A 20,975-nucleotide genomic window follows, 5' to 3' on the forward strand; every position below is an offset into this window, starting at 1 on the left:
AAGAGAAAGGAAGCTAGATCTCTCTTATAGAGTTTCCATAGCTAAGGGAAACACCTCTCTCTCATTCTGCTTCTCAGAGAAACGCCCACTCACTTTGCATCTGAAACTGAGAAGTCTCAAGAAGCTCAGAGCAAACCCCTTGGAAGTTTCCGCCCACAATTTTCTTATGAAGGCCTTTGAAGCCCTAGGTGCTGTCGCTGGGCTACCCAAAAAGGCTGGTAGGCTGTGCTCCCCTTCCTTGGGTCCTGCAGAGCAGGTCAGCACTGGGATGTAGCCCTGTTGGTGTCAACTTCTCCCAGCTACAGGAGAATGGCCAGTGGAGATATAATTTTATGAATTATAATCGTATGCATTTTTATAAATTATCATTATATAATTTTAAGAATTCTACAATACATACAACCAAAAAACTATTTTAAAATCCCAAAATAACTCTAACAAAAATTGTTCAGAATCATATTTTTAAATCCATAAATTTTACTGCAAATGGCTCTGAGGTGAAAGACCATGAAGTCATGGCCAAAGAAGTCACTCCCACATTTTACTTTTTGCAAAAGGAAAACATCTGTTGCCATCATCCCTTCCCCACACACAAGTATCATCTACCCTGACCAGCAAATCACCATAATTTACAGAGTAAAAACCTGCTACACCCACTTTAGAAATTAGCTCAGAGGCTGCAAACCAGTGGAACCCACAGAGCTGCTTTGTATTTCACATGTTTTTCTTTTCATTGGTTGCCCACTTTATTTATTTATTTATTTAAAGAGAGACAGAGTCTCACTCTGCCACCCAGCCTGGAGTGCAGTGGTGCTACCATAGTTCACTGCAGCCTCAAAATCCTGGGCTCAAGCAGTCCTCTTGCCTCGACTCCCAAGTATCTGGGATTATAGGCATAGGTCACTACACCTGACTAATTTATTCTATTTTTTTGTAGAGATGGGGACTTGCTATGGTGCCCAGGCTGGTCTCAGCCTCCTGACTTCTAGAGATCCTCCCGCTTCAGTCTCCCAAAGTGCTGGGATTACAGACATGAGCAACTGCACTCAGCCAGCCCAACTGACCACTTTAAATATTGATACTAAAAATATTATATATTTTTAAATACACATTAAAAAAATATTTCTATTCTCTTTTGAAACATCAGAATGTCGGACACCCTCAAGGCCATGGGTAGCAGCTACCCCTGAGAATGAAGGACAGGTGTTCTGGGTCACCCAGCCTCCACCACGCCCCTGTGTCTTACACATCACCTCACCATCTGAAAGGCCTGCCTGGTCTCTGCTGACATTTCTTGTGCAGCCACTGTTATGGTTGCCAGATTAAACACATGGTGACCAATTAAATTTGAATTTCAGATAAATAATACATAATTTTTAGGGCAAGTATGTCTTAAACGTGTCCACACATGGAATATACTAAACAATTATTTATTGTATAATCTGACATTCAAATTTAACTCTGTGCCCTATTTCTTTGTTTTGTTTCATTTAAAGCAGGCCTCTCTCCTTGGACTCACCTCACCCTTTCTCCTCTGGCCTCAAATACCATTTATATGCCAATAACTTCCAAGTAGTTAGCTTCAGTCCTAATTATTCTCCAATATAAGCCATACAAATGCCCTGTAAATCCCACTTTGTCATTTTCTTTTTCAGGTTTATTACTTTTCAAATTTCATTAGTTTTTATATCATGCTTTGGGATTTCTGTGGCTATCATTCAGGCCCACTCACCTGTACCAAACCAATACCAAAGGTACTATTTCCCCGATGGATTCTGCCCACGCCAGCCCAACCCCATCCCCCCACAACCTGTTTCTCCTGAGGCCACTCTTTCTGGAGACAACTTCATCTCCTCTCTTTTCCTCTCCCCCAACATTTAACTGGTCACCCAGGATTGTTGCTTTTACCTGAGACCTGTTCCTTACCCTCCCCTCAATATAAGGTTCCCCCTGCCCCACCCTTGCCATTCCCATTTTTCTTACTGCTATTGCCCAGGGTCAGATTTTTATTATCTCTCACCTGAAATACTGCAGTGATGCCCTAACAGGTGACCTGCCACCAATTTTTCCCAAGCCCGAATCACCCAGTAAAATGCTACGAGAAAGACGTTTTAAAAAGCAAACCTAACGATCTCACTTCCCTGCCTTGTGTTGAAAGGTCTGATACCAGGAGTAGTGCAAGCTCCTTAAGCATTACCCAAGGCTCTTTAGCATCAGCTCCCACTGCCTCCTTGCCAGGCACTCCTGCTCACATCCCACTCGCCACTCTTAAACAGGGCAAGGGATGAGACTAGCAAGACTGTGCACGAGTTAACGAGCTTTTGAACTCATATGTGGCTTTATTTACCGTTATAAACTAAGTTTAAACTTCATTATAATCAGAAACTATAATTTTAAGAATTCTACCATACATAAAACAAAACTATTTGAAAATCCCAAAACAACTGTAACAAAAATTGTTCAGAACCATGCTTTTTAAATTATAAAAATTCTACTGAAAATGGCAAAGATTCAAATAAGTGGGAAAAATTCACCATATCCTGGATGGGGAGGATAGGCAGGTGGTGTTGCTTGATGGTTGGAGGTCAGTGGTTCTGAAGAGTTGTTAAACTATGTGGCATCCAATCCCAACTCTTCTGCTCATTAGCTGTGTGAACTGGACAAGTCACTTTCCCTCCTCGGTGCCAGAGTTTTCTCATCTGTAAAAATAAGCATGATCCTAACAGTACCTGCTTTATGGAAATTAAGAGGATTAAATGAGTCAAAGCACTTGATACACTTAGAATAGTCCCTACCACCAAGATAGGCACTCAACAGATGTTCTTGTTGTAAATTTAGTGAATCTCTCCCCAAATAATTCATCTATAGACTTAATGTAATTGACCTTCTTCCGTTAAGGACAAACGAAGTGGAGAGAGGGAGAGAGGTTGTCGGGGAAAGTGAAAAGTTAATGTTTGACATCCAGTATCTCTCTGAGATCCTACCCTGAACAGATAGGCCCCTCCATTTCAGGCTAAAACCTCCTGACTTTTCCATACCAGCACTCTCCAATAAGAATTATGCTCTATTTTCACATCTCCTTCCCTGCTGCTTCTTTTGATTCATTCTGCAACAGAAGAAATTAAGAGGTAAATACCTGCCCCTGACCCTCCCACTATCCTCCAGCCATAGAGAGAATGTGAACTGAAATAGAGTCAAAGAGAACATTTTAAACACTTGTATTGATCTTCAGTAATAACACCAAACAATCACAGGTTGGCAAAATCATGGAAAAATAAAACACCCGTAGGTACAATAACAGGGACCCATTACGTTTTGGGATACTTCCAAAACCTTATTAATAAGAAGAAATAATTGTTACAGGCAGATCTTAGTTCTGTGAATGCTAAAGAAAATAATATTCGCCTTTGAGAGATGAACTTAATAAACAAATCAAAGGCTGGTGGCTCCCACAGGCTGGGAATTTTAACTGAAGAGCTTTGCTCAGTCTTGCTCTACTGTCTCCAATTGTACCTGCAGAATCTCTAATTCTGGAACCAGAGGTTCCTCGGAGGATAGACAGAGGAGAAATATTCAGAGCCGACAATCTCTTTTAGGAGGAGGGAGAGGCTTACCAGCCATAGAGATTCAAAGGGACCTAGGTGACACTTGGGAGCAAATTTACTTGGAGGACCAAATAAGAGAAAACACTTTATACAAGTTATTACAATTTTAAAAGATATCTTCTCATTAGATGAACATTCAAGTTATCTTTAATTGTGGTCCCTTCAGCTTTGTAATTTTGTTCAGAATTGTCTTAACCATCTAGAAAAAGGATTTAACTATGCTACTACACTAGTCACGTGGAGGTTAAAAGGACCAGGTCATAAAGAGAACAAAGTTCCTATTTCGATCTTCCATGCAGTGGTGTCGCAGGGAAGTGGACTCAGTGGACTGTGACTCAAAGCTCCAGAGGTGACTCAGCAATCACAGAGAGTGATGCACGACGAAAGCAGCCACTGTGAACCTTCACAAACCTAGAGGAGAATTCCAAGACTATCTGCCGAGTGAGTAAGAAAACCAAATCTTCTGATTTTCCCCAGAGGTGAGCAAAGACCCCAGTACATTCACAGACATGCACCTACACATTTAATTTCACTAAGTGATTTCTTGAGACTCATCTGAGTGGCTGAATGCCTTAACACCACCACCAATTATGTAAGAGCTATTTTATCCGATGTCCTCAGCTCTATTTGGTATTATCCACCTTTTAATTTTTGCCAAGGATTATGACTATAAAGTTATAAATCATTGTCTATATCTTCCTTTTTCTGATCTCCTGTGAGGTTGAACATCTGATCATATGCTTGTTAGCATTCAAGTTTTCCTTTTTGTATATATTTCCTATTCACATACCATACCCATTTTTAAACTGGATTTCCTACCTTTTTTGTGCTGATTTGCAGGATCTCCTTGTACTTTATATTCTAGGTATTAATCCATAGCTGCACAGGTTTTGTATTTAGACTTTAATCCACCTAGAGTCCATCTTTGTGAGATGAGATAGGAGTCTATTTTTCCCCATGTATGAAACTAATTTTCCCACACAACCCACCTTCTCCCCCACTAAATTGGCATATTTATCACATATCGTTTCTGCATAGAGTTGAGTCTTTTTCTGAACTCTTATTTCCGTTTCATTGATCTGTTTATCTGTTCTAATACCAGGATCACATTGTTTCTGTAATTGCAGCTTGTGGAATGTCTTGAGAGATGGTGTGGCACAATACCCCACTTTTTTTATATTTTTAAAATCTACTTAACTATTTGGGCATAATTATTTCATATTTTTTCATATATGTATATGAAAAAACTGCCATGTTCCTAAAACATCCTACTAATCTATTAACTGTAATTGCAATAATTTGGAGGAACTGTTATTGTTACCCTACTGCAGCAATTTTTCTTATTTGTATGATCTTTCAAATTTTTCTCCATAGTCTCATACACGCTTTCTCAGATGAATTGCTTGGTAATTTGTAATTCTGGTGTGATTACAAATGGGGTCTTATTTTCTGTGGTATTTTCAGATGCTGTGGTAGGTAGTCTCTAAGATGATGCCAATAATCTGCCACTTCCTATTATGTATGCACTTCTATTATACCCTCTCCTGGAGAGTGAGCTAGACTTACTGACTCACTTCTAGCTAATAGAATACAGCAAAAATGATGGGATTTCACCTCTGAGATTAAACTACACCTTGAGATGATTGCAGCCCGACCTATCTTGGATAGCCCGACCTATCCAAGCCAAACCAAGCTTGGATTCCTGACCCACAGAAATTGTGAAATAATGCATATTTGTTATTTTAAACCATTACACTTTGGGGTAACTTTTATGCAGCGATAGATAATAACATACGGCTATTGCTGCTTTAGATGAATGCTCTTTATTTTATAATAATGTTGATTCTTACAAACTTGTGGATCTCGTTTTTTACTTTTGATAGTGTGTATGTTGATTCTGTTTTTATAGAAATATACATTTTCAGTGGAAAAGGTAACCAGTTTTTATCCTCCCTTCCCCCATTCTAGGGGAAGCAAGCTTCCATATTGTGAGCAGACCAATGGGAGAGGCCCATGTGGCAAAGAAGTAATTTTTCTGGCCAACATCCAGCAAGAACCTAAAGCCTCTAATAGCAACGCGACTGAGTCACTGAGTGGATTCTGCTCCAGTGACACCTTGAGATGATTGCAGCCCGACCTATCTTGGATAGCCCGACCTATCCAAGCCAAACCAAGCTTGGATTCCTGACCCACAGAAATTGTGAAATAATGCATATTTGTTATTTTAAACCATTACACTTTGGGGTAACTTTTATGCAGCGATAGATAATAACATACGGCTATTGCTGCTTTAGATGAATGCTCTTTATTTTATAATAATGTTGATTCTTACAAACTTGTGGATCTCGTTTTTTACTTTTGATAGTGTGTATGTTGATTCTGTTTTTATAGAAATATACATTTTCAGTGGAAAAGGTAACCAGTTTTTATCCTTTTTCAATCCTTATACCTCATTCTTTTTCTTTTCATATTGCCTCAGACCTCAAGAACTATTTAAAACAATACCCGTGATTTTGGACATGTTTGTCTTCATTCCAATCTTGAAGAGTCTGCATCTAAAGCTTCTCATAATAAGTATGAGTATATTTTCCAAAGGTATTTGGTTTTTTGTATTTTGCCTCTGGGACTAAGAGAATTTCCCTATTGTATTAATAGGATTTCATCTGCAAAAGGGTGAAACACTGAAATTAGAATAACTTAAGAAGGACTTAATAAAAGGGATTGTTTACAAACACAAAGGTGGGAAACCAAAGGGGATCCTATGATGCTCTGGAACTTGAAGGACCAGTGTTGCGATGACCACTAGGTGGGGAGAGAAGGAAGTTACTAGAACCTCAGGATGAAAAAATTTTGTGGAGAAGGCTGCCTGAACAGCAATTGTGACTTCCAGTCAAGAACTGCAGCCAGTCTTCAGTGACTACACAAGGAGCAGCTGCAATCAGTACCCTGTTCTACCCCATCCTCCCCTTCTGGTGGTGCTCCACATTGGGCAAACTCTAGTGAAGGCCAGAGAGCAAGGAAGCCCATTGACATGGTCCGTACAGATTAACTTCTCAGGAGAGAGAGCAAAATGTAGTCTGCATAATGTTGACAATTTGAAATTTATTGAGACTTTTCTTGCAGCTAATACTCTATTTTTGTGAAAGTGCCTCTTGTTTGAAAAAAAATCTGTTTTCGATTTGCTATAAATCCATGTATTTGTTACAATTTACATTTATATATTAGTTGGGGGGTTTTAATGATATCATTCAAGTGTGCTGTAACTTTGCTTGACATTTCAGTTTCTAAAATGAGTATGTTAAAATTTCCAAGTGCAATGAATAATATATCTATTTGTTTCTACATTTGTCATTTGATCTTTTGTTTTGAGCTATCTCATTAGATACACATATGTCCATAGTTATTTTACTCTCATTTCTATGAGTGTATTTTGTTCATTTTTTAGCTTTAGAATATTTCTTTACCTTGGGTTCTGTTCTGTCTGATACTAAAATTGCTACTGTGGTTATATTTGGGCCTATATATTAACACCACCTTATTTTGTGGTATATATCAGACTCCTGCCCCCTTCCTTCCTTTTTTTTTTTTTTTTGTCTCGCTTTGTCACCAGGCTGGAGTGCTGTGGCACAATCTATGCTCACTGCAATCTCCACAGGAGATTCTCCTGCCAAATAGCTGGAACTACAGGCACCTGCCACCACGCCCAGCTAATTTTTGTGTTTTTTTGTAGAGATGGGGTTTTACCATGTTGGCCAGGATGTCTCAATCTCCTGACCTTGTGATCCACCTGCCTCAGCCTCCCAAAGTGCTGGGATTACAGGAGTGAGCCATCACTCATGGCCCTTTCTTTCTACTAGATAGACCAAATTGTTTTTCTGCTGATAGGAAATGTAAATATTCTTATTTTTATTCTTCTGGTGGTTACTTTTATTTAAAAAAAATGGGCTCTTATCTATTTTTCTACCAATCCCTTAAATGTATAAACATCTATGTAGGTCCCTGAACATTAGCACCTTAATACAACCACTCCATCCCCAGCCACTACCTCCGTATGTTGGTGGGATGCCATGTTGATAGCACCTAAAATTTAAATTCTGGATTGTGTTGTATTTTTATGTTTCCTTTGCCTTCATACTTAAATGATGGTTTACTTGACTATACATTTCCAAATATGACATACTTTTTCCCAAAAAATTGGCAAATATAATTTTTGTCTTCTTGTATCCAAGGCTATTATTAAGAAGTCAGTGGTCAATCTAACTCTCATTCCTTTTCAGGCGACTTGCCATTCTTCTCCAGAAGCTTTCAGAATGTTCACTTTCTGTAATTAATTACACTAATGAAATTATTGGTGTAATTAATTATGGGAATGATTATGCAATTATGATTATGTAACTAATTATGGCAACATGGGAAACAGAAATGTGCAGAACCATAGCTCTGGCACCAAACCTATCACTCTATGGAATCTGACATTCTTCCACTCTGAGCTGTTGTATGCATCTACTCACATGCACATCAAGACCCAAGCCCCACCCTTCTCCCCTCAAGAATTTCTCAGGTCTATGTCAGTTTCTCAGGCCCAACAAGATACTTTTTTTTCTGGGAATTGAGACCGAGTTCAGGGGATGGAGTCAGAAACCCATGTTACTATGTCACCTTGTCAGCCCTGCTACATTTCTTATCTCTGTTACCTCTGACATTATTGTGGGAATAATGACTTAAATGACTTAATTCATGTGTCCAGGGTATAGTAAATGCTCTACAACTGTTAGCTGTAATTATTATTTATCACCAGCATCATTAGCAATATGCACCATGGTCCCACAAAAATTAGTATATATATTATCTTCATAGATGAGTAATTGGACTCAGAGAAGAAAAGTAACCTTGGTGACAAGTGTAACCAGGATTCGCTCACACCTTCACCTGTCATCTCCAAAAGGTATCCGCTCTTTCTGCAGTTAAGTATCCCTTATCTAAAATGCTTGGGACCAGAAGTGTTTTGGATTTTGAACTTTTTTAAGATTTTGGAATATTTGCACACACATAATGAGGTATCTTGGAGCTGGGACCCAGTTCTTAACACAAAATGCATCTATGTTTTGCATGCACCTTGTATACCTAGTCTGGAGATAATATTATATGATATTTTCAATAATTCTGTGCATGAAACAAAATTTTGTTTGTGTTTTTACTGTGATCCAAGTGAGCTCACGTGTGGAGTTTTCCACCTGTGGTATCAGGTTGGATCTCAAAACTTTTGGATTTGGGAGCATTTTGGATTTAAGATTTTGGGATTAGGAATGCTCAACCTGTATTACCCTTTGTGTATATGGCCTTTTCTACTCCCACCTCACAAGATCTGATGGGTTCAGGAAATTCTGTAAGATATTAAAGATGGCTTATTGTACTTTAATAGGTAGATGGCCAAAACTTGCTTTATGCTTCAATTTGATAAGGTTAGTTTCTAAGAGAAAAAGAACTTTGCTGTCCTTTTTTACTGTGAAAGAATGAGTTGAGGGATAAACTATCACACATAACTCTGTTTTCTCCAAGTTGCAGGAGGTTGAAGGGGAGAATCCAGAGGCTGTGGATGACAGTTGCAACGCAGTCAAAGTGATCATTCAACTTTGACACCATACAAAACGAACATTGTGATCTCAGGAGTATGCCCTTTCTTTCCTTGTCCCATTTATATCAGTCAAGGTCTGGTCAGAAAAACAGAAGCCACTCTAAGTATACAGAGTAAGAAATGGTTTAATATAGGAATTAAAGGCTGGGCAAGTAAAGCTCAGGAAGGCCACTTTTAGGAAACTTTAAAGTGCAGTTCTTGTTCTCTAACCAATCCTTTCAGTTGCTAGGAGCACTGACTTGGTAATTCTTAGGAGGATACCCAAAAGCAGTGAGAAAATTCCACACTGCTTCTACTCTCCTAGTAGCTGCTATGCAGAACAATGTCTTCCCCTTCTCTTCTACCTTCTAAATCTCATGCAACTTCTTCTTATTGGTGGAATCTATTTGGGATCCTATTTGCAATGGAGGATAAAAATTGTAATTGTAATTTCTAGACTTTATGCTCCTGGGGACACGGAAAAGTATAGAATAACAGACATGATACTGAGTACTAACAAATTATACGTGGTACACTGTGTCTATTTGCTCACCATTATTAGTAAAAACTCACAAATATATGTTGATCGAATTAATGGATACAGAAGCGTCCCGGTTCTGGAACAGGATTTCTTGCTGGGAATCAAGATTCCTCTGCACCGTCATTCAGTGATGCCATGTGCTCCAGGCCCTGAAGGCACTTTGAAGCCCTTAATGGCCTGCTGCTGACGTGACTGTAGAAGAAGCAGAGGTGTGTTCCCCACCTTTCACTGAGGTGGGCCATGTCATTGCATCAGGTGCTACTGGTGTACATGTAAACCCAACCACATCACTCTGCTGTTTCAAGTAACACTTCGGTCGCTTTCTATTGACTTTAGAATAAAATCTGAATTTTCCATGACTTCCAAGAATTTGCGTTTTCTGGACTCTTTCTAACTCTCCAACTTACCTCACTTTATTTCTCTCTCACCACATTATGTCTGCACAACCTTTCAGTTCATCAAACATGGCAAATGATTTCCACCACAGGGCCTTGGCTTGAGAAGCTCCCACTGCCTGGAATCCACTTTGCCACACTTCTGCCCCATTCTTTTAGGACCAGCTCCTAGAATCCTTCCATCCTAAACATCACATCCTCAAAGAGGCCTTCGCTGGTCACTCCATCTAAGTGAGATATTCCCTGTTAGTATTCTCTTTCATAATATTCTGTGTGTTTTTTTTTAGTACGTATCACAATTTCCCATTAGTCACACATATATATATATATATATATATATATATATATATATATATATACACAGACACATATTTACACATACTTTTTATAATGTCTGTCTTCCTCACTGTATTCTAATGCCATGAATACAGGGAGTGTGTAGACATAGCCTAGCAGAGTGCCTGACAACTAATACACACTCAACTGATAATTTTGAAACAACTCTACACAGATTCCCCAAGTAGTAGTTTGTTGTTGTTGTTGTTGTTGTTTTGAGATGGAGTTTTGCTCTTGTTACCCAGGCTGGAGTGCAATGGCATGACCTCGGCTCATTGCAACCTCCGCCTCCTGGGTTCAGGCAATTCTCCTGCCTCAGCCTCCTGAGTAGCTGGGATTACAGGCACGCGCCACCATGCCCAGGTAATTTTTTGTATTTTTAGTAGAGACAGGGTTTCACCATGTTGACCAGGATGGTCTCGATCTCTTGACCTCATGATCTACCTGCCTCAGCCTCCCAAAGTGCTGGGATTACAGGTGTGAGCCACCGCGCCCAGCCCCAAGTAGTAGTTTTACAGTACCGTCAAGTTACCATTCATTCACTTTTTCAATTTCTTACCAATTTTTGACCCTTAAATACTTCAAAAAAAAAAAAAAGAGAGAGAGAGAGAGATGATATTTAAGAGAAATTACACAGGCTTACACCCAACAGTATTCATTCCTGTTAATAATCCAACTGGATCCCACCCATGGCAACTTTTGTTCTTTCTTGCCTCCAGATAACCTTCTTGCCACCCAAAACACATCCCAAAAAGCCAGGAAGCATCACTGTCCTCCTTCCTGGTGCAAAGGTTTAAATACCATTCAGTGCATTCACTATTTCTCTCAGGAGGCGCATCAGGCTCTCTTGCAGTTAGAATCCTCATGGCGAACCCGGATACAGTAAAATTGAGGTGACTCTGCAAATTGATCTTGCATTTTCAGTCCACATACACAAGCATGATACATTGTGCATGACTGAGAACAGTGTTAGAGGTCACACAGGGGTTACTAAATCATATCATGACTAATAGTCTGAATTTCTCAAAAAGAAATGGCTAATGATGAATTCCAAACTTAGATTAACGCCTGATATTAGAGGTACTCAATAAATATCTGTTTGAATACAGATGAGTAAACTGACACTCAAATAAGTTAAATGACTGGCATGAGATTATGCCGCCTATTGGTGTTTGAGGCAAAATTCTCAGAGGGCCCATTGTGGGAGAGCTTATAAAAAACAGTTCTCCAGGTTGGGCCCGGTGGCTCACACTTGTAATCCCAGCACTTTGGGAGGCCGAGGTGGGTGGATCACTTGAGGTCAGGAGACTAGCCTGTCCAACATGGTAAAACTTGTATGTACTAAAAATACAAAAAATTAGCCAGGCATGGTGGCAGGTGCCTGTAGTCCCAGCTATGTGGGAGGCTGAGTCAGGAGAATCGCTTGAACCTGGGAGGCAGAGGTTGCAGTGAGCTGAGATCGCACCACTGCACTCCAGCCTGGGTGACAGAGTGAGACTCCGTCTCAAAACAGAAACAAAAAAGCAGTGCGCCAGGTAATCCAGTGAGTAGCGCCCCCAAGTGTGCAAGGCTGAAAAAGGGCCACCAACTGCAGGGCTGTGAGGAGGTGGGATAAGGTGGGAGGCGCACCTCAAACAACATCTATTAAGACTGGAAACACCTGGGTCTTGTGGGCTCTTTCATGCGGCCTTTTTTTGTGCTTGAAATGCTTTACTGCAAAAACATGTGTCACGGTGAGTTTGTGGGAAAGCAGATGCGCCAAAGGCTGACTTAAATGTCAAAGTCGTTGCTTTTGTCACCCACTGTTTCCTTTCAGTGCCTAGCAGATATTGGTTAGGGGTGTGTAGCTGGATACTTGGGAGCCTTCCATGCTGGGGGGCTCATGAGAAGCAAGTGTTAAGCATATGGGCTCTGTGTCTGAGGTGTGGCTTGCTGTCTGTCACAGACCTAGGGACAATAGGAAAAGTATGGCTGCAGCCAGTAGTGAAAAGATCCCTAGCTCTTGTACCAGTTTGTTATTTTACAAATGAGGTCTCTCTCCTGAGCCTTATTTGCCAGCCCGCTGTAGTACTGTTACCTTAGTCTGCTCACACTGCCATAATAAAATACCATAGACTGGGTGGCCTGAAGAACAGAAAGTTATTTTCTCACAGTTCTGTAAGCTGGAAGTTCAAGATCAGGGTGTCAGCATGGTCAGGTTCTGGCGTGGGGTCTCTTCCTGGCTTGCAGTTTGCCTCCTCGCTGTGAGTTCACTTGGCAGAAAGTGATCTCATTCTTGCTCTTCTGTTAAGGCCGCCAACCCTAGCACATTCAGACCCCACCCTTTTGGCCTCACTTAACCTTAAGTACCTCATCTCAGTTCTTTCTCCAAATATAGTCACATTAGGGGTTAGGGTTTCAATGCATGAATTTGGAAGAGTACAAAATTCAGTTTGTAACAACCATCTTACCCACCTAAATCCTTAGATGTCTCTAGAATCTCAGCACTAGACTAACATGGAGATCATCCTGTGCTGTCTCTTGTTTCAAAGATGGGAACATTAGGAGGGGAGAGGAGGTCCTAAGACCACACAGCCAGCATGTGGAAGAGTTAGCATCTGCCCTGTCTCCTAGTGCTTCCCCACCACATCTTAGACGTCCAGAAATAAAACAACAAGCAAGCATTTGTTTCTGTTCATTTCCACCCATACCTGTCTTGAGCACCTAATACATACAGGGTGCCCACAGAGGGTGCGAGGACATAATGGTCCCGGCACAATTCCTTAGGGGACTCACAGTTTGGGGGCCATGTTCCTCATCGTTCAGTTGAAAATCTGAGATAGAATGACCTTCCCAAACTGTGCCAGACATGGTGGATGGCAGCCTGCCATTTCCAATAATGAAATGCCTCAGAGCAAACAGGAAAAGATTAAATATTAAATATGTTCGGTTTAGAGATTTCCTGTGCACAGATGTCACTCCTTCCTTGCTTCATGTCCTCTGTGCTTCATGTATTCAGGGGACAATCATATCATGCTTGGTGGGCAACTCAGATTATTAAGGATTTGACTGTCAGCTAAAAATCAAACTCTTTAGAAAAGAGATGACACTAGAGAGAGAGTCTTCAGTCCAAACCGTAATACAAAAGATGCGAAAACTGAGGCCCAGGAAAACAGTGAATCACCCAGGCTCATCCAGTAGTGAGTGGCAGGGCCAGAGTCAAAACCCCCGATCCCCAGCATCAGTCAGGGCCAGGCACTCACCACAGATGCACAAACCCTGAATGCCTTAGAGACAAGACTCAAACCATGTGAAAATTTACTTCTATCCAGATAAATCTGTGATGTTATCTCGCCCCTAAATAATTGATCCTAGAAACTATATATTTGTCCTCAGCTGAGAAGCAGAGACTATGCTTCTTGATCCTCTGAATTGAGAAAAAATAAAATGGTATTTGCCCTCCTGAAGAAAACATCCAGCTTTTTACAACCGGCTTTTCTAAGGTATGAGGAAGGTCCTGAAGAGGGGGAGAACCAATTTCAGGGAGCTAGCCTTAAAACATAGATGGAGAGAAATGAGTGTTTTTATGTCAACACTCTTAAACTTTAGATGGACTGTTGCTCTGTTGCCCAGGCTGGAGTGCAGTGCATGATCTCAGCTCACTGCAACCTCCGCCTCCTGGGTTCAAGCAATTCTCCTGCCTCAATCTCCTGAGTAGTTCAGAGTACAGGCATGTGCCACCATTTCTGGCTAATTTTTTTTGTATTTTTAGTAGAGACAGGGTTTTGCCATGCTAGTCAGGTTGGTCTCAAACTCCTGATCTCAAATGATCCTCCCTCCTCAGCCTCTCAAAGTGCTGGAATTACATGCATGAGCCGTGGCACCCAGCAGAACACTTGTAAACTCTTACACAGCAGAAGTGAAGTGACTGCACTTGGCCATTGTAGTGTAAATTTGCCCTGCAACCATCACCACATTTTTGCTGAGTCCAATTTTCTTTGAGTAACTACCTATGCTTCCCTCCTATACCCCGTTCATGTGGTTCAATTGCAGCTGCTCCCACTGTTCCAGGCATGAGCACAGAATCCAGCTTGCTTCATTAAACCCATGAGTCTCGTTAGCCCCAGTGACTAGATTATGGATGGTCCAGTGGTGCATCTGACTGTTTCTGAGCAGCTCTGGGACCTTTGCTGAAGCTACTGGTAAAGAAGTGCTTTTATTCTGCTGGGCTTGGCTGGTCATCTACATGAGAATGTCTAAAGATGGTAGAGCTGAGAGATGGACAAAGATGGATTTGTGGATATCATCTCAGTGTAGGATTCCAACTGAATCTTAATCTGGGAAATAATTACTACATTTTATATGTTGTAGAAACCAGAATTTTCTTTTTTTTGAGTTTGGTTTCTGTCATTTGCAACCAAAAGAGACCTAATATACCCTCAACAAGGACACTGAGTAGATGCTTAAAGAGATTAAGAGTTTCAGTTAAAGGGCAATGAAAACTGCCTGAGTCCTCCCAGCTCCTGAGAAGAGGAGAGGTTAACTTCACCCAAATGGGGGTTCTGGCCCTAAGAAGGGTGCTTCAGTGGCAGAGTAGAGCTTACCAGGAGATGAGAGCTCATCCCAGGCTGACCTCTAGTTGCCCACCCACCTAACATTCCACTGAGTTTCAGTGTGACAATATGAAACTATTTTTGTTGAAGTTTCACCTCCTCTGACTCCCACAATGCTTTCCAGGTCCCCAGAATACAATTTTTCAATTAGAGGTACCCCTTAATGCCTGAAATTAGAGTTCATCACCACTACATTTTCTCTCTTGCTAAATCCCAAGCTTCCATCATTTATGATGAACATCCTGATCTCAAAGTCCTTCTTTCCCTGTGGTTGCCCTTCCTCTCTGCCTTCATCCAGCACAAGCAGGGCAGACTTCAGTCCTTTCACAAAGACACACCATTAAGCCTTCAGGGCTTACTAGAGATCCTACTTTTTGAGTAGCATTAATTTCTTGTCTCTCCTGGGTAATTTTCTGCTAACCATCAGTCCCTCCTCCTTCCCTGGAGTTCGAGGAAAGATCAGTGGAGCAAATTATAAACTGATAAGCCCCTGCAAAGCCAGGCAACCTAATCACTCATTCCACCAACACTTCCTGAGCACCAGGCACCAGGTACCACTGTGGGGATACAATGAAATGGAAAATATTTATTGTCCTCAAGGACGTGACTCGGCTATCACTGGTGGAAAGATTGTCTGTAGCTCTCAGACTGTAAAATAGCTATAAAGTTCATGGGCGGTCTAAGCATAACACATTTCTCAAGCTCATGCCATGCTGTGTGCTCTACCAACGTGACCCAATCTGTTTGAAATGTTTAGGCAGTCTGCCTGGAAATCCTCCTAGCATGTGACCATTGCAGGTCATCAAGTCGCCAGGAGTGGAAAAGAGAATGGTGCAAGGCTAAGAGCTCTTTGGTTCTACTATTATCATTGAGTTCTTGTGACATAAAGCTCTACACTAACTGCTTCAGGGAGGCAAAGAGGAACGAGCCAGTATAGGAACCCTGATTGTCCATAGACAGGAAAACAGCATTGAAGCTGAGAAGTTCTCATGTAACAGTAACTACATGATAAGAGAAAGTGTGAGAAACACGTTAAGACTCTAAATCAGTATTGTGTTAAAGAAGAGATGGCATATTTAGACTGGAGGAGGAGAAAGAACAGAGTTGGAAGCTGAGGAAATATTTCATGGAGAAAGCTGAATTTGACATGGGGCTTAAAGAATTATCTCCATTTATTTTAGCTTTATGTTTAAACAAACAACAACAATAAAACCTTTGGGCCCATTTTACTGAAAGCATCATATGAAGCAAATTACCAGTTGAAGAGAAATGGCCGATGTGGTAAGTGACCCTAATTCTCATGACTAAGTTTGCTCAGACCCCTCCGGGCATTCCTGCAGGTCTGGTTCAGTCTGCTCCTGGAGCTGCAACCAAAACAGACCATCCTGTTCCACAAGCGGCCCTCCCTTAAAAGGCAAGGCACACACATCCTATGCCCTTGGGTGGGTGTTTCTCCCCAGCCGACCTTCCAGGGCACAAGCTTCCCAGACAGTCACCTGCTGCTCAAGGCTGCTCCTCTCCTCAAACGGGCTTCTAACCTGGTTACTTTCCTTTGGAGAGGGTCTGACATAACTTGAAAGTCAGGGTTTCCAAAGATGAGACAGATCAGAGGCTGATCTGCCCACAGCACTCTGTGGTCTGGGCCCAAGAGCTCAAGCGTTCCAGAGTGCAGTGGAACATGTGTGTACTCCACCAAGCAACAGAAATTCAGCCGTCATCTTGTTCCATGGGCAGCAACATGCAGGGCAGAGGGAGAACCACTTTTGGGTCTTCTAGAAAACCAAGCTGGCCTCCAGGCACACCCACAAAGGATCTCAGAATGTTAGACAAAGGAGGCTTTACACATTAGAAAGCCAGGCAGCAGAAGCCAGACAGAACCACAGCACAGAGAAAGTCAAAGATACCAGGCAGATACAGAGCAGTGCCAGAAGCAGATTTTAGTGTTTGACTTTTGTGGATTACAAGTGTGCATCCTGTTTATCTGCCTAGTGAAATGCATAGAGATAAGTCCCAGACTGTAGATATAAAGGACGTGTTTCATCTTTTTTCATGCCTAAGTGTGTGTATGAATATGCAAACAGAATGAGTGTATTGTCTCACAACCAGGTAAAGTTAGTCTGGGTTCCTGTGACTCACTGAAAATATAAGACATTTCATACTCATGAATATCCAGCCCCCAAACCAAAGGACATAAACCATGTCCTTTTACTTGATTTTCAAATAACCTCATGCATAGTTTTGTGCTTTGCGAGAAGGGGAAAGAACCTTTCTTATTGGAAAAGGGAAAGAAAAAAACAGAGGGCAGGAGAATTCTTCTCCCACCAAGCAGCTCCTTCCTTGAAGATCTTTCCAAAGAGACTGCTTCTTTAATCAACAAAGATTTGTGGAAAATTTAAGAGTATGCAGAAGCCCTCAATTTACACACTACCTAGTGGAGGATACTGAAAAGAAATTATAAACTTAAAAAAAAAACAGTTATAACTATATGGTAAGAGTAGACACAAATGCCTTAGAAGCAAGGAGCACTGCTCCTAAGTGCCACCAATTTCACACCTGCAGGATGAGAGGGGTCAGAGGTTTGACCCTCAAGCTAGACCCCCAAGTGATATGATAGGTAGAAGGCAGTTAAGCTGAAAGGAAGAAGAGCCATTCAAGGTAGACAGAAGAGCAGAACAAGAGAGCAGGTTATGTTGTGCAACCTGCCAGCTAGGGTTCACCGGCTTTATTTTTCCCTATGGTGCTTAGTGCCATCTGATATTTTACACAATTATTTGTTTATTGTCTGTCTCCAACTAGAATGTAAGCCCCCTGAAGGCAGGGACTTTGTTTTACTCTCTGCTACATCCCCAGACCATCGAACAGACTTGGTAAATAGGAATTAATAAATACTTGGTGAATGCACAAATGTTAGAGAAAAGTGAGAAACGCAGCCGGGTATGGTGGCTCATGCCTGTAATCCCAGCAATTTGGGAGGTGGAGGAGGGTGGACCACGAGGTCAGGAGTTCGAGACCAGTCTGGCTAACATGGTGAAACCCCGTCTCTACTAAAAATACAAAAATTAGCCAGGCATGGTGGCAGACACCTATAATCCCAGCTACTTTGGAGGCTGAGGCAGAAGAATGGCTTGAACCTGGGAGGCAGTGGTTGTAATGAGCCAAGACTGTGCCATTGCACTCCAGCCTGGGTGACAGAGCAAGAATTCATCTCAGAAAAGAAAAAAGTGAGAAATGAGGCTGGACTGCCAGGCAAGGTAATCCCCACAGGTCATGAGGGCCTTGTGTGCTGTGCTAATGTGTGTGTATGTTACCTTGGAGATCTAGAACAGTGGAGATCTAGCTAGCAGCCAAGCTAAACACAGAAATGTTTTGCTTGACCAATATCATGTTTTTCATATTAAGATATTTTATATAAAAACCCAGGTTACTGAATTTCCTTTAAAAATTCAGAGGATGCAGTAACAAGGGGCCTGTAGTCCTGCAAGGCAAAGTCAGCTGGTGCTGAGCAGTAAGTGCCCCTTAATAACACCTGTGTTCTTCAGTCCAGCATAGTCTGTCCCAGGCCCAATTGTTTTGCATCAGGCTTCCTTGCTTATAAAGATCTGCCAGTTCCATGCAGACAATGAGTTTGTAACCTCTAGCCTAGGTTCAGAATGGCTGGTTTAAAAATTCCACCATGGGCCGGGCGCGGTGGTGGCTCACGCCTGTAATCCCAGCACTTTGGGAGGCCGAGGCGGATGGATTATGAGGTCAAGGGATCAAGACCATCCTGGTCAACATGTTGAAACCCCGTCTCTACTAAAAATACAAAAAATTAGCTGGGCATGGTGGTGAGTGCCTGTAATCCCAGCTACTCAGGAGGCTGAGGGAGGAGAATTGCCTAAACCCAGGAGGCGGAAGTTGCGGTGAGCCGAGATCACGCCATTGCACTCCAGCCTGGGTAACAAGAGCGAAACTCCATCTCAAAAAAAAAAAAAAAAAAAAAAAATTCCACCATGATAATGAGTCTCCAAAACACCCCCCGACAATGAGTCATTCCCTCCAGGGTATTTATGCCCTCCCACAGTGAATCTGAGCTGCTCTTTGTAACTAACAGAATGCAAGTGAAGTGATGTTGTGGGGCTTCCAAGGATAGCTCATGGGAAGGCAGACATCACATAAGAAGTCTGACTATCCTGAGGCTTCCATGCTGTGAGGAAGTCCAAGCTAACAATCTGGACAGACCACACAGAGAAAGAGAGTGAGATGCCCTGCCAGTCCTCAAGGGTTTGAGCCATAACATCTGAGATGCCAGATACAGGAAGCTTACCTTGGACACCCAGGCCAGAAGCCATCTACCTGCAACCATTCACAATCATATGGGAGACCCCAAGAGAGAATTACTCAACTGAGCCTATTCAATCCACAGAGCCATGATAAATAATAGTAAATTGATTTAAACCACTTCCTTTTTGGTGAATCATTACATAGCAATAGCTAACAAAAACACTTACATTACCATTTATGAACTGTGTGGTCCTCTGCAAATTATTCAGCATTTTAAGCTTAAATTTCCTCATCTTTCAAGTAAGGATCAAAATTTCATCACCCACAGAGTTTTCTGAAATTAATGAATGAGATCATGAATAGAATGTACTTAGCTGTGAAACTAGAACAAGTACCGTTGATAAATTGTAAGTGCTCAATAGTGGTTAATCATCATTTTAGTCTGAGTCTCAATATTATTGTTATTGAAGTTTGTCTAGTGACTAGTACCTCTCAAAACCAGCATGCAGAGAAGGAAGAAGAGGGGAGAAGAGGCTGGGAAGGTGGTGATGGGCGCAGCAACCCCAAGGAGGGTTTCCAGAAGACAGTTCTCAGTGAGGTGGAAATGACTTGATATCCCTGACTCCAGGAAGCCAGGCAATTGACTATTTCACCCCTTTTCTTCTTCTGTAGTAAGCATTCTGGAAGCTCCTATAAAGTCACAATTCATTAATTTGTAACTTACTAAAAATATTTATACGGCACTGATTATATATGTCAAGCATCATACTTGTGCTTGGGGTGCTGGGGATAGCAGTGAACAAAGATCCTTGCCTTCATACAACTTCCATGCTAATGTTTATCAAACAAATAAATAAGTAAAATAGAAAGTATGGCAGATGGTGATATGTGATAGATGAAGGAGGAAGAGAAGGGGAGGATCCCTGAAGAGTCTCTGACTGGCCTCTGCACTGGGAGAACGGGGTGGGGCCTCGGGAAGTTCCTGTCATTTGCAATGGGGAGGATCCTGGTCTCTTCAGCTCCTGTATGTGGCCTAGAATCAGTCTGTGAAATGGGGGCCTGTTAGCAAGAACCCTTCTTGCTTTGCTAAGTCTTTTATTTTTATTTTTGCCCAATAAATTCCGTTCCCCTCACCCTTCAATGTGTCTGCATGGCTAATTTTTCCTGGTTGTGTGACAAGAACCCGGTTTAAGCTGAACTGAGGAGCAAAGTTCTGCAACATAAGTACAATTAAAAAATAAATAAATAAGGGTGATAATAAGTGTGGGGTGAAGGAAACTGGCTTATAATTATAAATCAAGGAAGTCCTCCCCGCTCATGGTGGAAAATGAAACCAGTATCTGGGTAGGGAGGGACCATCACTTAGGCATATAGAAGGATCCAGACATAAAAAGGAGCTGGCACCTCATACTGTTTTATCTACTGATTATCAGTGATGTTAAGGGATATGTATGTTTTCTCCCAGTGATTCTATAAAGCAAATGTTATATCCTATTCGTAATTTACTCAGTCACTTTTTTATTTTATTGTGCTATATTTCTCTTTAAGCAACTTTAAATTCTCTCTGGAAAAGGCAAAACAATGTATTAATCAAATTAAATTGAATTAAGTAATAATCTCATAATCTCA

At 41.5% G+C, this 20,975-nt stretch overlaps 2 long non-coding RNA genes across 4 annotated transcripts in view; one reads left to right on the plus strand and one right to left on the minus strand.

Annotated features, from left to right (window-relative positions):
• Positions 1–2,561: 2,561 nt before the first annotated feature.
• Positions 2,562–20,975, minus strand: part of LOC144580262 (uncharacterized) — a 29,267-nt gene continuing 10,853 nt past the window's right edge. For both annotated transcript variants that reach the window (XR_013529534.1, XR_013529533.1), the window contains 2 exons: positions 19,579–19,680; positions 2,562–2,699 (listed from right to left, as the gene is read on the minus strand). This is a non-coding gene — a long non-coding RNA (uncharacterized LOC144580262). The remainder of the gene's footprint in view (positions 2,700–19,578; positions 19,681–20,975) is intronic.
• On the plus strand, positions 3,951–10,126 carry LOC100896466 (uncharacterized). Of its 2 annotated transcripts, none has more exons than XR_008477720.2 (4): positions 3,951–4,084; positions 5,574–6,200; positions 8,463–8,550; positions 9,165–10,126. It is a non-coding gene; the product is annotated as an uncharacterized LOC100896466 (long non-coding RNA). The 2 variants fall into 2 exon arrangements; XR_013529532.1 differs by having other exon boundaries at positions 6,085–6,200.

The sequence above is a fragment of the Callithrix jacchus genome, chromosome 18, assembly GCF_049354715.1.
Source record: "Callithrix jacchus isolate 240 chromosome 18, calJac240_pri, whole genome shotgun sequence".
NCBI classification, from domain to species: domain Eukaryota; kingdom Metazoa; phylum Chordata; class Mammalia; order Primates; family Cebidae; genus Callithrix; species Callithrix jacchus.